The 10,018-nt window shown below is 32.1% G+C and overlaps 1 pseudogene across 1 annotated transcript; it reads left to right on the top strand.

The window, feature by feature from the left end:
- The first annotated feature begins 1,831 nt into the window (after positions 1-1,831).
- LOC146529557 (protein lethal(2)essential for life pseudogene) lies at positions 1,832-2,619 on the top strand (annotated as a pseudogene). Its single transcript, XR_014879006.1, has one exon. The product of XR_014879006.1 is annotated as a protein lethal(2)essential for life pseudogene (transcript).
- The last annotated feature ends 7,399 nt before the right edge of the window (positions 2,620-10,018 follow it).

Raw genomic sequence — 10,018 nt, 5'->3', positions numbered from 1 at the left:
GTGAAACCCTGGCAATGCAAACGATGTCGATGGTAAACATGGTTTTAAAAACGTTTCCGAAACCAGGATCGCATGGATATTCGTTGCTTCAAATGAACTGAGTAAATCGGGATAGTGGGCAGGTATGCTCTGTGCATTTATATGTACGACATTAAAATTTTTCCCAAGGTTTTCAAAAGTCGTATTTAATGCTGAATTAAGTGGCAAGGAATGGATACTCTGGAAACTATCATCTGAACTACATTGAGAAAAAACGTCGTCATGTGAGTCATCACATTCAGAATTATGTCCAATATACATGGCAGCAGTATATATAATAGCAAATAATAATAAAAATTATCAAACAAATTACTAATATATAAATAAACTTATTGTAATTTAAGTAATGTTCAAATAATAATATATATAAATAAAAAGATATGTTATATATATATAAATAAATGTATATATAATAGATAATAATAAATACAACCAATATAAAAATATCTATGAATATTAAAATAAATGTATATCTAATACAGTTCACACGAATCAAGTATTGTATAACATATTGTATAAGTCAGACTTTAAATTACGGAAATAACAAATGAATAAATAATTATACTTAAGTAATGTGTACTTGAACTCCTTTAACGTAAGTCAAAGTAAAGGCAGTAAGTAAATCATTTAAGCTTACATTATTACAATTAAAAAGAAAAAATCAATCTATATTTTTATACTCTTAAGTACATAAATAATATCTTTAAAAAAAATATTATTATTAGAAAATAGTTTTGTAAATTAGGGTTAATTTTAATTATAATATAAGTAGTATATTGTGATTAAAAAAAAAACCAACCTATTTCATGTTATTTTTAACCAAGTCTTCCAACAATCCTAAAAATACTTACTTACCTAAATTTAAATAGATATTTACGCGGTATTAGCACAAGGGATGAGTGTGTTCCAAATTAATTCTAATCATATACTCGTACAAAAATACCTTATTTGTATTATGATTAGGCCGTCGTGGTGCAGTGACATTAGCGTATGACTATCACCATTACGATTGTAGGTTCGATTCCCACTCAAAGAGGGAGTGAACTATTTAATATTTTCACTTCTTCGCTCTGGTAACAAGGCAAAGCGCGGCATTGAGTCCCGCATGTCATAAAAACTAAGTATCTTAACACTAGATTCCCAGGTCCCCTTCTGCTTACCCTGCCATATGCAGAATTCTGCATGAAGCTTATGTTAAGAACTTATACATTACTTATACCTACATAATTAAATTAGTTACTTGTATTTTTTTTAATTGTCTTAATTTTTTTTATCTTATGCTATAATTATAAATTTAACATATTTGTTAAATAATCGACAGATGTGTCATTGCGCTTATGAATCATTTATTTAGTTTTATTTTTTACCGTACGAGGAAGTTATAATACAAATGGTTTTAAATATAAGATTAAAGAACCAGTGCTACCATCTTTAATGTTATCAAGAAACTATATGCCTATTCATAACATAACATTACTTAAAAAGTTTAATAGATGGCGGTGTATTACATATATATTATTAATATCATTATTTTATTTATAAAAGTATTTAAAATGGTTCTTAATAAAGTAATATTAATAAAAATATTTCTTAATAATATGTATACAAATTTAATAACGTTTGGAATTTAATTTATAACAAATTAATTTCATGTAATTTAATATGCCTTAATTATTAGTTAGAGCTACTGCTCACTAGATGTCGCTAATACGGAATTTCACGAACATTCCACAAGTTTCTAGTGAAGTACAGAATAATTTAGTTCAAGTATATAAGTGTCGCCCTCACGTTCAAGCTTCAGTTTTATACAAACTACGCTATAGTGAAGCGCTTGCCACGCAAATTCAACGAATAAAATAACATCGTTTATACTAAAAATAATTAATCTACACAAAATGGCCTTACTACCTTTGTTAATAGACTACGAAATGAGACCTAGGCGTTTAAGCGACATGTACGGTTTGGATTTATCTCCTGAAGACTTCATAACCGATATCTTCGACAGACCATCCCGCAACTATTTACTTTCCTGGAGAAACCTTGCTTCTTTAACAAAAGATGTAGGGTCTACTATCAAAACCGACAAAGATAAGTTCCAAGTAAGCTTAGACGTCCAGCATTTTGCTCCAGAGGAAATAAGCGTAAAAACTGTCGACAACTACATAGTGGTTGAAGGAAAGCATGAAGAAAGGAAAGACGAGCACGGGTTCGTATCCAGGCAATTTAAACGCCGGTACGCTATACCAGAAGGCTTTAACCCTGAGATGGTAGAGTCCAAGCTTTCTTCTGATGGTGTATTAACTATATCTGCGCCTAAAATATCTGAAGAAACAGGTGAAAGAATAGTACCTATTGCCCAAACTGGTCCGGTGAGAAGGAAAATCCAGGATACAGATGATCAAATTGTTGGACAGGTTGGACAGGATCAGCAAAATGCTCAGCCTGAAGTTAAAACACCTCAAAAGAAGAAACGACGTTGATTTTGTACTTATTAACATCTAGGTTTAATTTTGGTAATTTAATGTTTAAGACTGATTTTTTTTGTCAAGTATTATTTTATGAATAAATATGTATAAGTTTGTAAGTGTTTTTTTTTTAATTTGAGAATATTTATGGAACTGATTATATAATATATTGTCTATGTAAGGATTCAAAATCAAAATCAGTATAATCTAAAAATATCTGGAGATGTGAAAAGCTGTTTTATTATGTTGAATAAAACATGATATTCTATATATATAGTAGGGTCGGCAGAGAAAATCTAGTATTAAGACACTCCGTTCCCCATTTTCTATCGAACATTTCATAGCAAAAAATGGAAAATATTTAAATAATCCACTCCCTGGACTGAGAATAGTACCTACAATCGTCACATTTATAATCACACACTGTGCCACTGCGCCACGACGGTAAAAAAAATAATATTATTGTATTAAAAGATATTAACGATTACAATATAAAACATTATTTAACATCTAATGCCATCTGCCGACGAGAATTAACATTAAGTAGTGCATGAATAGAAACTACACAAGTAAAGTTAAATAATCTTGCTAATAGATGTCGCTGGTAAGAAAATAGTAAATTATACACTCGCTATATGTCTACAATTTTAATATCGATACAAGCAATATTTAATACAATAAAAGTACTATTTCATATAAGAAAACAATAATCATACAAAATATAATGAAAAAACATAATGTGAAGAAACCAGGGAATTAAAAAAAAAATTGTTAATTAGCGCGGAATGCCCTACTTAGCTAGGTAGCTAGATGGAACGTATTTCTAAATACTTCTCTTGTCTCGTCCACTGTCACCTACTCACCCATACATGTCCTCCAGGTGGCCCTCATGCTGTTCATGTGGCCTTCCACCCCAGTATCATCGATGTAAAGTTCGCGAAGGTCAATCAGTCTAACAAGAACCTAACAATAGGTTCCTTACCTCATTTAAAAACATAAAAATATGTGAAACATGAATATACTTTATATGTAACAAGCCAAATATTTCAAACGATATGCCGAATTAATAAAAAGTTCGATAGCGAGTTATAAAGTTTGGCTTCCGTGCTCCCTCCTCCTTGAAATATGTACCTACATACATATACTACCCACATATTGCTTAAATATGTCTATAGATATATTTTTCTTCACACAAATACCGTTTTTAAGGCAATGAATGAAACATAGGTAAATCCTAGTAAGATCCTACATTTCTTTAATTTTTATTTTTTGTTCTATATAAAGCTGAATGTTTAATAACATAACTTAAATCAATTACAAATTATTTAAATAATTCAAATAGGAAAACGTATAGCAGATGTATACGTTTCTACTAGTAGAGTCGAGTTCATAAAGATCCTTGGCACAGCCTCCTTAAATCAGCCAAGTGCGAGTCGGGATATGAATTCACTTATGATCAGTTATAGCTTTTTCGTTCATCGTGCCCACATAACGTATATCGTTATTCTCCTCCCATAATTAAACTGAATGGCTTAAATGGCTAGTAGAAGTGCTTGGACGTCATCTAAGTGGTGCGGGTTCCGTTTTTATAGGTTTATTAAAATATATTTCTTTTCTAGTCAAGAAACATTGCACAAATGTTGCATAAAACTAATATAAAGTTACGTTTTATTCAATTACATACAACCTAGTTGGTTAATTTTTTCATGTATTAATCTATACAGTTCAGTTTTTACGTGTGAGATTAACATACATTCAATGATTGTGAATTGTTATTCTCGTTCCAGAAATGTTTAAAGTTGAAACACTTTTACTTCTCTAGCCTAATCTGAAAACAAATAGTACGCATTCACTACCACAGTTGAGTAAATAGAGTGACTGGCATTATCTCTAGAATAAACAAAAAATACCAAAACAAAAATTCTTAAATCCCATACAATACATACGTCATACATACATATATATATATATATATATATATAAATACATGTATGATATTAGAAAACATAATAATACATCTCGAGCCCACCCTGTTTCTTATTAAGAAAATGTTTAATTGAACACACACACAGACAGCAGAGACAAACACTTTGTATGAATAGTTCAGTTATATAGTAATAAAGTATAAATGATGAAAGTTACATATAGGAAAATATTATATATTTGCTCGCATAGCTACAGCCTATATATCGCCGCTTGATAGAATACGAAATGTGTGGAGACTTCTCTGTTTAAAATACAAACAAGTACGAAATGCAGGTAGTGTTTTTTTAACTTCACTCTATATACTCATAGTGCTATAGCCAGAGAAACTGGAGTGCCACAGGTTACCGCCTTACCCATACACTGTCACAACACTTCACTGTTCTATAACGTTCACATGAACCTAGTGTTAATTATTAACATCTATTACCTATTCGTAGGATGAGAAATCAGATCAGGTAAACTAATAGGTACGGAAAAGGCTGACCGCAGTAGCTATTACTTATGAGTAACTTAAGGAATATTTGTTATTTAATAGTCAAATGCATAAACTAAGAGCTAAGTATGACACATGATGACAAGACACATAGCAAGTGCCCGAGGGAACTCTGACCGCAGGGACAGAAAAAGAAAGGGATATAGCTTATCCTTCTCGATAATCTACAGCCTTCAACTAGACAAACTCTTCAGATATATAACATTAGTATAGATATGATGTCTGTGTCAAAATATAAAGGATGTGGCTATTACAACGTATAACAAAGAAATCTTTAAATAGACTAAAAAAATATTACGAACGTAGTTACTAGTATGCTATTTTCGTATACGTATGTTAAGAATTTGTGAAATGGAAACGGAGTGTCTTAACACTAGATTTCCTCTGCCTACCCTAGTACATACGGGATAGACCTTAATAAAATATACCAAAATCAAAATATCCAAACCTCACGACGTCTCCACACCACCCGAGTCCGGAACACACATACGCAGAGCGAGGCGTTCCGTCTTAAGGACGACATATGAAGTAATTTTTTTTCCAACTACCCTACATTACAAATTGAACCTTATCTACACAATATACAACTTAAATTGCGTTTCAACGCGAAATATTTTTTCCATTTCATATTTACGAATATGCCCCAAATTCCCGAAAAATTAGAACCGTGAAAGCGGAGGGGGTCGGGTGGTAGAAGGGTGGGGGGAGGGAGATAGTTTTAGATATATGTGTTATCCGTCAGCGCTTTTATTTGATTTGTTTTAATTCTATACTCTAATGACGTTAATAACTTTAATTTTATATATTTTTTTGCTTAAATTGGGTCTATGTTAAATGTCTAATATCTGCTGTATTTGAAGTAGACTTTATTATGGTGGTGGAAGCAGGTTCATTTTTTGGTTGTTCCACTGTTGGTTTATAATTTGACTTAAAATAGGTGCTAGAAGCTATTCTCGTATGATGATTTTGAATTTGAGCTTAAAAAACAGATGAATAAGTACTTTACTTATTAAGGAAACGCATAAAAAATTTTGTTAGTAAACTTTGAACCTGTGTTTCTTTGAAACCACCCAAGATCTCTGACCACTATATAATACGTTTTGGGAACGTGTGGCTTAGTAGCAATTGGACGATTTTCAAGAGGCGCGGGTTCAATCCCGCTACATAATTTTTTTATAACCTATAAATATTTACCTATTCCAAGTAAATATTTTTCTTTTCTAGGCGTGGAATAAAACTTTAACAATGCTCCAAATAAGAAGAGCTTTTTTCACAAACCAGGGAAGGCAGAGGGAACATAGTGTTAGTACACTCGATGTCGATGACATTTGGTTTGCAGCGGCCAAAAAATATGTTCAAATTTATTTCTCTTTTAGAAATATACACTAAGTTATAAGTGCCTACCTTACTATATGCGGAGTACAGAGTGAAGCTAAAAAAATATGGAGAAAACCGAGTTGAGTTCCGCATTCAGCTTATCTTAAAGTCATATAATGAAAACGGGCTGACTCGAAATGTGAAAAAAAAAATGGATGACTTCTGCAATAGTGAAAAGTACTGAAAGTAAGTAGGCAACTAACATAATTTTAATTTAAGATTTTAATAAGGTCCATTAAAATTTGGTGATTCTTGGAAGACCTTGGTATATCTATTCGTGAGATAGATTTACACGTGCCATTTAATGGTGCTTTTTCTGTATTTGTGTTTTCTATCTTATATTTTAAAAAAGATATAGGCTTGATACCTAATGTAAACGCGACGGCTGTAGGTTCAATTTCCTTGAGGGGAAATTAAATAACTCTATACTTTAATTTCATCACTCTGGTAACAAGGCAAAGCGCGGTGTTGAACTCGCGTTTAACACCGCGCTTTGAGGAGGTTCCTCGAGAGGGAACCTAGTGTTACAGCACTTTCTATCCTTAGTGTGAAATAACACTTTAAAAATGTTGATATATTTTTTTAACATTTTTCTTGTTAACTTAATTTCAATTTCATTCCGGACTCAGGAACATCAAATGACTAAAATAACATTAGATAATACTTTTCAGATAATAGCTATAAATAATAACACACTGTACGTCATAGGTAGTTTAGAGAGCTAGTGTTAAATCTGTCTTTCTATAGAAATGTACTAGAAAAGAAGTTTCATTGGAAAAGTTTAATGGCTCTATTGTCTAGTTTATAAAACATATTATTACAATAATGACGTAGGAGGACATAGCTATGGTATATTTTTTTTATTACATTTTTTTAGTAAGGTATACAGAGGCAACCTAGTGGCAAGACACTCTGTTTCGGACCTTCCAGCCAATTATCAAAACAAAGCGCGTTGAGTGGCGGAATACAACGCCGCTCTTTTGTTTTGTTACCAAAACGGGGAAAGAAAATAAATCCTTCCCCTGGGAGGGAATCGAACCTACAATCGTCGTGCATATCCTGTGCAATTAGGGTATAATATTTATATACTTATTCTTATAAAATTTTCTAAGGTTATTACAGAATAGCACTCTGTAAGCCTAGACGAGGCTTGTAAATAAAGGATGCTTGGGTCGTCACTGTGTATCTCATATTTTAGTCCTACCCTCATATTAAATATCTTTTTCATCAATCTTCTAAGGAATTGTCCTTCTTAGAAACTGACAGCCACTCTCAGATACTTCAGTTAACGTTTAACTGACATTAAATTTCTATATTGAGGCTATCATGGGGCAGCGGTACAGCGCCTGATTGTAAACGCGGTGGTGTGTAGGTTATATTCCCACTCGAGGAAGTCAATTATTGTCATCTTCTTGCTCTGGTAATAAGATAAACGGTGTTGAGTTCCGCCACACGCAATATTCGATAATTGGTAACTAAGTAACGGAGTGTCCTATCACTAGGCTTCCCCTACCAACCCTGCTATATAAAGGATATAGGGTGAACTCGTAAAAAAATCTTCCAAGAAATTTTAATAGTAAAGTAAGCTACATCACAATCGTCAAGCAATTTGTGAAGGAACATCGACACGAATATCAAAATGTGGGGCATGGGGATATTTTAAAGCGAGCAAAATAACCGCTCTGGGACGGGGTGGCGTTTATAGGGGTTAACTGGGGGTGGCCATTGAAATTATAATTTGTATACTAGTTTTAAAGGAAAAAATCTTAGTAAAGAAATAAATTCAGGCGATGCCTAGTTTAGTTAGTTTTCCTTCTGCCTATCCTGCTATGTGCGGGATATAACGTGAAATGGAAAAAAAAGAGTTATAAGGAGTGGTACTTAAGTGATAATACAATGATATGGTATCATCGAGTTAGTCTATTAACGGAGCCAGGATCTGAATAGTCGAAATCATCAGAGGTTACTAGTACATCCTTCCATTTTGTACTTTTTACTTTTTTTTTGTCTGATAAAAACGATTTAATTCTTTAACTATTTAAACTATTTATTTTTTAAATATCCTTTACATTATTAATAAGGGTACTAATATTGTAAAGCAAGTTGACGCACCGCGTGGCCACAACCGGTCATATCTATTCGTTTGAAGATTGTAAACAGTCCATGGCTCTCAATTTTTTACTTCAAGATTAAAAAAATATTTTTTTTTCCTATACTAAAAGGTACGTACGTATATACCCTACTTCAATAGGACAATAGAATAGGAAAAGATAGCGGCTTCATAGGCAGACGGAACCTAGTGTCAAAACACTCTGTTCCCAACTTTCCGCCGAATTTTCGAAATTAATCAACAATTCTTTTAAATTCAAGGTCGCGCTTTGCCTCGACAGATCGAATAAAAAAAAATAAGGAAACACCAGCAATCGAACCTGCTATCCTTCTGTACTACAGAACCTGCTATCTTTCTGTACCAATAACATAATTCATATTCTAAAGAATTTAATCTAAAAAAGTAATTATTAAACGTAACAAAAGGGAATATTTTTTTATATGGAAAATGTCAAACAACGCGTAATCTATTTCATTACGAAGCCCTAAATAAAATAATTATTCTCCAACGAACAAATTATTGTATGGTAACGTATTTATATTAGAATCGACGAGACGAGATATTTCAATTTTTTTTTTAGAGTCAAGCTATATTCTGCAAATAGCAGAGTAGGAGACAGAGGGAACCTACCTACTCCGTTCCCCCGTCCTCCATTTTCCATTTCCAGTGGCGGAACTTAACGTTGCGCTTGGGCTTGACTGTTAATACTAATAAAATATTGGGCTTGTGTATTTTTTTGTTTTTTCAATTTTTTTTTATTATTTTAGATCTAATATATAATGTGGAGTGTGTGAAAAGAACTAATTTATTATTATAAATTTTATTATGTATGTATAGATTATTATAAATATTAATATTAACCCCATTGTGCGATTGCGAGAATATTATTGTGTTTTAAAATTTTAAATAATTTATAATTTACCATAGATTTTTTAATATATTAATTGATAGAAGACCAGAAACATTAGGTTCCTCTTATAGAGGCTGTAGAGAAAACCAAGTACTTATGTAATAACAACATTGATTATTTGATAATAATATAGTATTAACGAGCTCAAGGTTATCTATCCACAATACCGAATGAAGCTACAAAACTTTTCAATTTAATTACACTTTTATATTAGAATTGCAATATAAATGCTAGAACTCAGATTATATATGGGAAAACGGTAATTTAAACTGGTAGAAAATGAAATAATTCCCTCGACTGAGAATCGAACCTAATAGGACGCATTTACAGCCGCGGTTTACCGCTGCACCACGATGGTTTCAATCAGTTATAAAATAGAGTTCTTAATTGTAAATATATCAATGACATCACCAGGTTTTGTCTATATACTGAGTCAATAAGATCAATCAATGAAAATAAAAATATTAACAACTAATAACATTAGAAAAGTAATACACGAACACCACCACGGTATGTATAAGTTAAGTTATAATAAATTCAGACACGTGTACCTCTCTCTGTAAGAGATACTCTAAGCACAAAAATGTTTTCCTCCGCCTTGTTTTAGTGGAAAATTGAAATTGAAATTGTTATTAGGC

Source organism: Heliconius melpomene, chromosome 18 (genome assembly GCF_056956725.1).
Source record: "Heliconius melpomene rosina isolate 202511_hmr_F chromosome 18, ASM5695672v1, whole genome shotgun sequence".
Taxonomy (NCBI): Eukaryota; Metazoa; Arthropoda; class Insecta; order Lepidoptera; family Nymphalidae; genus Heliconius; species Heliconius melpomene.
Note: the sequence above shows the minus strand (reverse complement) of the source record. Positions and strands in the feature narration are given on the sequence as shown.